The sequence below is a fragment of the Panthera tigris genome, chromosome D2 (assembly GCF_018350195.1).
Source record: "Panthera tigris isolate Pti1 chromosome D2, P.tigris_Pti1_mat1.1, whole genome shotgun sequence".
Lineage (NCBI taxonomy): Eukaryota > Metazoa > Chordata > Mammalia > Carnivora > Felidae > Panthera > Panthera tigris.
Genome location: NC_056670.1, coordinates 2,270,621 through 2,279,296, shown reverse-complemented (window position 1 = coordinate 2,279,296; position 8,676 = coordinate 2,270,621).

Genomic DNA, 8,676 nt, shown 5'->3' with positions numbered 1-8,676 from the left:
AGTTATGTATAATAAACTTGTTCAAAATAGAAGAATATCTTCACGACCTATGATTTCAGGATAAGCAAATATTTCTTAGAACATAAAAAAGCACTACAGGGTACCTTGGTGGCTCAGTCAGTTAAGTGTCTGACATTGGCTCAGGTCATGATCTCACAGTTTGTGAGTTTGAGCCCACATCAGGCTCCATGTTGACAGCTCCGAGCCTGGAGCCTGCTTCTGATTCTGTCTTTCTCTGCCCCTCTCCCTTGAAGTCTCTCTCTCTTATATATATATATATAAAAAAAAAAAAAAAAAAAAAAAAAAAAAAAAGCATTCATGAAGAGGAAAACTAATTAATTGCATTTCACTGTCATCAAGACACCAGTAAGTTAGGGAAAAGACACAGAATGGGACGAGGTAGTTGAATCATTTAGGGAATATATGAAACAGCAGAAAAACAGAGGAATCTGAACAAGCACTCTCTGAGAGAGGCTATCCAGATGGCTGGTAGTCACATAATGGTGCTCAGTTTGACTAATCATCTCAACAACGCAGATCAAAACCATAACGAGATACCTCTAAGTGCTCACCACAAAGGCTCCTCGAAGAACGAGGAGCATCCACTAAGAGGAACTCTTACAGAGAACATATAGATAGGCACTCTGGGTAACGTTCTGATGGTATACCTAAACTGGACACACACATTCCCTAGGACCCAGCATCCCCTTCCCATGTACATAACCACACACAAATGCATATAAGTTCACGAAAACGTGCATGAGGATGTTTGTGAAAACACTCTTTAAAATACCTCAAGCCAGAAACAACCCAAGCAGGTATCAACAGTAAACAGATGAATTAACCGTGGAGGTCATAGAATACTGCATGGTGCTAAGATGTATTACAATTACAGCCAAAAACATGAAGGATATCCAAAATAGTGTTAAATAAAGTAAGTCATTCACAAGACAGAACATTGTGTGATTTCGTTAATATAAGGTTACAAACAGATACAGCTACTGTAGGGGTTGGAAGTCTGAATAGTGGTCACCCTTGGTGTGGAAAGCTAAAATGAGACTAGGTATGGCTTAAAGCTGGCTCCCAGGGGACATTGTTTCTTTTATCTGATGCTGCTGGCTACAGATGCTCACTTTATAAATTTTCTTTGTCGTGAATCTGTATGTTTTTTTCTTTTATTAAACACAAAGTAGAGCCAAACATTATAAAAAAATCAGTTAGCCATGAATCCACTCTGGTTTCATATAAATCTGTACTATGTAACATTCATATTCTGAGTACGAAGTTCAGAAATTTGATAAGCCTTTTCTAACACGATTTTTCATTACATGCAATCTTATTGTTTACTGTGCTATGATTTGATTTAAAGAGTTTCAAAATAACCTATGATAAAGGGATATTTGATAGTTGCCAACCACAGAAAATGGTGTCAAATATGTGAGTGATAATGTCTAAATGAAATAACACAAAAGATCAAATATAGGGAATATGTGTACCTCGTCTAAATAACATTATCTAAACTATCGAACGTGAAGGAGATAGTTCTTTACTTTCCTTTAAGTATCAAGCCCTAGTAAGGGTCAATGGGAGGAGGAGGAAATGATGCTTCACCACAGGTGGAAGGTTGCGCAGCCAGACCCGGCAGACTGCAAGCCTAGCAGTCGTGATGGTCAAGTGAGGCAAAAGGCAAGACCCAGAGACAGTGACGGTGGCACAGGTTTGCTGGGGGAAACAACGCACAGGGAGTCCAGGGACAGTTGACTGGACGGAGCAACGCTGCTGGGATCCACGTGCAAGTTTTCATATCGTAGCAACTTAGCCCAGTAACACCTACCAGCGGCCCTTTCCTTCCCCGCGCTGCTGGGGTTCCCAGGAGATCAAGGCCTGCCATCCAGACACTGATATAAGGAATATGCCCTGGGTTGGCACTCCCGACCCCTGATGAAACACTGAACATGATCTCCTGCACGTTGTGCTTGAGGGGAATGTAAAGGACGGACAGGAACTCTACATTCTCACGATGGCGATTAGCAGGGGTATTCAGGGACATGCTCCTACAGGCTACCTATCCGGAACAGACCCTCCAACAGTGTCATACTGAATATGTGCTTGTTTTTATTCTTCGTCAAAAGAATATACAAGACCACGAAATACAGTTTCTGAAGTAAAAGTAATATTCATAATTCACATACTACACTCACCATAGACCTTCTCTAGGCTGGCTCTAGAAATATCTTCTCTCAGATGAAAAATTACGTTGGGATCACCATGTACCTGACTCCCTTTGCACACCTTAACAGAGATTAGGGGGCCGTGTTGTCTGTGGCTATTTAAGATCTAACAGACCATATTTTCATTAGGCATAATTCCATTTTACAGAAATAGACTCAATAGAAGAAACTACTCTAAGATTCTAACACATAAAATTTGGGATTTGTTTTCAATAAATCTAAGTCTCCATCAGCCCAAGAAATTCCTCAGAGTACTTTAATTAGCAAGCTTTCATTCTTTCACATATTCATTCATTGAAAAAGTATTTATTAAGCACCTATAATGGGCTGGGCACAATAGGACGGTCTGAATACAAAGATGGATAGGACACTATGTCTTTCCTCAATAAACTCACACTTTAGGGAGACAGACTTATAAACAATGCAGCAAAATTCAGTAAGAGTGGAAAATGGTGCCAGCTGTTAGAATTAACATGATCTCCTCTATGCCTGATCTGTTTAAGCTCAAATAGAGAAAACAGGACTTGATCTGGTTCAAATGTGTTTCTACCCACGTTCTCCCAATGGTGAGATCTTGAATACATACAATACCATAAAATCAGGAAACTGGTGTAGATGGAATCCATTGACCTTATTCAGAATTCACCAGTGTTTACGTTACCCTGGGTGCGTGCAAGTGCGTGAATGTGTTTAGCTCTACTCAATCTTCTCACGTGAGTAAATGCATGTGATAAATCTTATCACAAAGATCCCTCCTGATACCCAATAGCCAAAGCTATCTCCTTGCCCCCAGTCCTCTTCATCCTAATATGGTAAAACCATGGTTTGTGAGCATAATTCATTCTGGAAACATGCTAGTAATTCACAGCACTTGAGTATCAAAGTCAATTTCAATAAACATGGGCTCAGTTGGGATCACTGACATTCGGTGTCAGGTACTACTCATACTGCAAGACATCGATGGTTTAACAAGATTAAAAATGTTTGTCTTGTGGAACACTCGCAGAACAAGTTACTTGCAATCCGAGGTTTTACGATACCTGGAAACCATGGTTTCTGTTCTCTATCTCCATCCTTTTATCATTTGAAATATGTTATACAAGTGGAAATGATTACACACCATGTAAGAATTTGAGAGAAGTTTTCTTTCCACCCAGCACAATTTCTGAGATACACCCCCCACCCCCCGCATAAATCAAGGTATCGAAAGCTCCTTCTAGTTGCTCAGTAGTATTCCATAGTTTGAAGGCACCACAATTTCCTTACCTGTTCACCCAATGAAAAATATCTGGGTTTGTTTTCCAATTTTTGTTTTGTTCTTAATTGTTATAAAGTTGCTATGAACATTTATGTAAAGGTTTTTGTGTGGGTTTAATTTTTCATGGCTCTGGTATAAATACCCAAGAACACAGCTCCTAGAAAACATGGTACAGGCACACATTGTTTCATTAGATATTGACAATTTTTAATTTTTTTTAACGTTTTCTTTATTTTTGAGACAGAGCATGAACGGGGGAGGGTCAGAGAGAGAGGGAGACACAGAATCAGAAGCAGGCTCCAGGCTCTGAGCTGTCAGCACAGAGCCCGACACGGGGCTCGAACTCACAGACCGTGAGATCATGACCTGAGCCGAAGTCGGCCGCTTAACCGACAGAGCCACCCAGGCGCCCCGATATTGACAATTGTTTAAAAGAAGCTGTGCCATTTTACACTACTATCAGCAGTGTACAAGTGTTCTAATTTCTACCCATTTTCACTGCTTATATATAGGTTTTCATTTTTAATAATTTTCATAGAGATGTAGCCAGACAAAAGGTGTCTCGTTCACTGTGGTTTTAATGTACATCCCATAACACCACCCTGACCTCTTTCAATGGGTGTGTTTAAACCATTTATATTTCATGCTATTATCGATATATTTGGATTTTGGTACATTTTCATACCTTTTCTGGCTCTTAATTTTCTCTTTTGAAATTTGTATTTTACTATTCTATTTGAATGTTTATATATATTGACTATTTCTTTGTATAGTTTAAGTTTTTAAGGGCCATACACGTGCTAAAGATTTCACAGTCTACTTAATATTTTACCACTTCAAGTAAAATTTAGAAATGCGGAAGCGTTACCAATATAAAGGTCTTGTGGCTACCCCTATTTTTGGTGTGGTTTTCATGTATTTCATATGTGAAAATATCATCATACTCTTAGATCTTTTGCATTCAACCACTACATACATTTTTAAAAACTTAGTAGAAAAAAATAACTTAGCACATTTACTCACAAATCTCCAATTTGTGTTACTCCTTTTTTTTTCACTTTTGAAAGTTCATTTTTACCTGTGGTATCATTTTCTGTCTCAGGAATGTCTTTTAGTATTTATTTAGAGCATGTCTGCTGACAACAAATTCCTCTAGCTCATTTTCATCTGATGATGTTTTTATCTTCATCAGAATATTTTCACCAGATATAAAATTCTTTTTCATCAGTACCTGAAACGTGACATGTGGTTTCTATGGTTTCTGACGAGCAACCTGAAGTCATATGAATCCTTGTTCTATGTACAGTCTATCAATTCCCTCTGGATGCTTACAAGATTTTTATTCCCATACCTTTGGCTTTCAGCAGGTTTATTCTGATGCACTGGACACAGGTTTCTTTCAAACTATCTTGTTTGAGTTTCACTGAGGCACTGGTTATGTAAGTTTCTATCTTCTAATTTAGGAACTATTCAGCCTCAGGGGCGCCTGGGTGGCTCAGTCGGTTAAGCATCGGACTTCGGCTCAGGTCATGATCTCAGTTTGGGAGTTCGTGCCCTGTGTCCGGCTCTGTGCTGACAGCTCAGAGCCTGCAGCCTGCTTCAGATTCTGTCTGTGTATCCCTTCCCTGCGATTTTTTCTTTCTCCTGAGCCATGGTCTTTCTTCAAGATTCTTGTGGCATAAATGTTAGAGTTCTTGATGTTTTCGCCAAAAATTCCTGAAGCTGTTATTTTACTTTAAATATTTCCCCCACTCCTTACTGCTACAGATTGGAAAATATTGTTTATTATCAAGTTTTCTTATTCTTTCTTATCTCCATTTCATTCTGGAGCATTCTCAATGAATTGTTAAAGCTTTTTTCAGTTCTAAGTTCTCCATATATTTTTAAAGAAATTTATTCTACCAGTCTGCTGAGACTTTCTATTTGTTTCAGCAGGTTTTGCCATTTCTTCATGGAGCACAGTTATGATAATTTAGTTATGGTCTGATGAGTGTAGCATAAAATCCTTACCAGGTTTGATGTCAGTTGACTGTCTCTCCTGAGAACACATCAGACTTCTGGGTCTTTCTTCGCTGTGCAGCCAGGCTACAAGATGTACTGCACCCGCCTGGGTCTTCAGCCCCCTCCCCACCTTAATCCCTTCCTGTGCTTCAGGGAGCGTGCCACACGTTTGACCAACACAGTGCGGCAGCAGTGATGGGATCTTCTCAAAGAGAAGTTACAGGAAGACTGCTGGACACTCTCCCGCTTCCCCGGGCTTGCATCATTCCCTCGGAAGGAACGCACCTGCCATGTCCTGAGTAGCTGAATGGAGAGGCCACGTGGCAAGGACCCACACTCTGCACGCTGCTTTGTGTGTGAGCAGGGATGGGGATCCCCTAACTCAGGTCGGTCCTGCTGATGAAGGCAGTGCGGCTGACAGCTGAACTGCAAACTGGTGAGAGACCCTTGTCCCCTGCAGGGGCTCCCTTCCCTCTCCCTCCATCAGGCAGAAGTAGGATCAAGTGTGCTTTCTACCTTCACTGGAAACGAAGGGGGCATTTTGGGGCTTTGTTTTCTTTTTAGTAATGGGGTGACAGTTTCAACAATAGGATCCACAAAATAAAACATAAGGAATTCTAACACACTGATTTTTATATTTGTCAGATAATTATAAACATTATGGACAGCTGCTCTACAACTATTGTAAACTGTTAATGAAACCATTCACATCCCTGTGCATCTCTGATAATAAAGCGCTTCAGCTTTCCTTTCCAGATAGGAGGTACAGCATGATACGTTTACAGGCATCGGAGATCTCACCCACACCCAGGGGATTTTTCTCAGCAAACTTTACTAAGCTGTCCCACACCCTTGTAAGCTAACCAGAATAAGCCGAAAGTATTTCAAAACAGGAGCTAATAGATCTTCCTTCATGCTGCATAAGCTTTGCTTAGTCAGGATGTTTATTAGATTCTGATGTAATGGTCCTCAATAACAACAGCGATCTCGTAAATCCCATATTGTCATCACTTTACTCATGCAGCTCAGATATCATCGCCAGTCTCTAGCTGCTGGCATCACATCAGTTGGTGCAGTAAGAGAGACCTAAGTGCAGAATTGGGCACTTAATAAAAAAATCCAAAATATGCCCATCCTCTTTAAAGAGCTTTGCTATGGTTGTTTTTGGTATGTGTTGGTATGTGTTTTGTTTGATTCTGTAACAATGTCATAGGGGAGTTAGAGCTGGGGAGCTCACCTTGGACCTTCCACATTTCTACTGGTCTCTCCACGGTCTGGAGTGAGGACAACCTCGGGAAAGGAGGCTGTCCGTGTCTTCTCGGTCACAGACCATTGGAATTTTTACTTCCTCCCCTCCTCTCCTTCCCCCTTCAAAGGATTTGTCATTTGCAACTTGAACGTTAACCTTCTAAAAAAATTTTAATAGTGCTCACCTATTTACTTCTTCTAAATATACAAGTTTCCTAAACAGTAATTCAAGTATAAAAATCCTTGCCATCCTGTTACACATTTTTCTCTTGATAAGTGAAGATTAAATCTACTTAACATCTTTGTTTTCTGTGTATGTCGGGACTTACAAGAGGATCTTCTAGATAAAGAGTTTGACATAGAGCAAAATACCTTAGAAATCATATGAGCAACAAACAAAAATACAAAACTTATATGTCTATTCGCCAAAAGAAAACGAATTTGTCAACAGTTCTATGTAATCAACAACAGCAAGGGATCAGCTTTAAAAGTTCAAAGCACATCATTTTATGTTTTTTTAAAGTAATTTCAATAGTATTGTCCTAATACATGCATGTGTGTATGCACACGAGCCACAAACACACACGATCCCCTCAATTAGGCATATTTACAAATTAAAAAGGAGAACCATTAAGAAGTTCTGCACTGGATTTCCTTAGACGTTATCTTTAAGTCACTCCGAAAGCCTAAGAAACTCTAAAACTCGGTGTGATCTTCAAATATGTCTGCATTTAGTATTGATCGTTCCATCTGCAGAACAGATAGCTCTCAGAATCACTCAGAAAGGCCTATGTCTGCTGGAGCATACAGTCTGAATTCTAAAAGGTATTTGCCATTATTTATAATTTGCAGAATGGATACCTAATAATATCTGTAATCTTGGTAGTTCTAAGAATAATACTGTAGTCTACACAGTTAGACTTACTCAGTATTGGCTGAAAGCCTTGTAAGTAAGTGCAACGTGCCCTTTCCATTGCTATGAATAACTCCCAAGGAAATGTCACCGTTTCACATTTGGATCAGGTGTGGCTCTCGCTTTACGGAAGCCATGAGTGTCGTTTATTTAGATGCAGGGAACTACAGGTTACTTAAGGAGGATATGTGCTGGGATCATTAACTGGGAAAGCAGACAGATGTTTTTATCCTTGGTAGTTTACAGAACTACCATTTATGACTTGTGATACAGCTTGGATAGGCCTTCATCTCATTTTTGGGAGGCAAAGAACACAGCAGGAGCATCACAAACAGGCCTGTGGTCAGAAGGTCAACCCCTCTTCTGAGCCCCAGTGTCATTTTCTAGTCAAATATGTCACAGCACCCTGTATCGTGTATCCAGTGTGGTTAGACAGTAATTATCGATGTGACCCTATCAACGGGCTCAAGTAGAAGATATCGACACAGAAATTTCTCAGTGCTCGGGATAATCCCTAAGAAGAAACTCAGCTTTCAACTAACATATAAAATGATCTGCAATGCCAAGCACATAGCTCTCCCCTCACCTGAAGGGGCAATTTCACCTCTGTCAAGCAGCTGGTTCTCTAAACCAACGGATTCCATGAACGCTAGAAGATGTAATAGGCCTCTAAGTAAAAGAGCCATGTAACACATGGAAATCAATAAGGTGTATATCAAATGCCTACAGTAGGCAAGGCTAGATGTATTAGTAAGTACAATAGAAAAAAATACACGAGTGATGCTGGGAAAAACATTTCTCTGACGTGATGGGGAAACCCTATTAAACAAGGTTTCACTTTGCACTGTTATCAAATAGCCTAAAACAGACTCTACATAAACTAGAAATATAACCTACTATATACCAAAATATGCTATAATTTATACCTTTTTTTCGAGTAGATGAATTCCAAAACGTTTCATTTTGATTAATACCAACTTAAAAGTTAACAGCCACTCTCCAGGACCTCTTCCACCGCAGCGTGA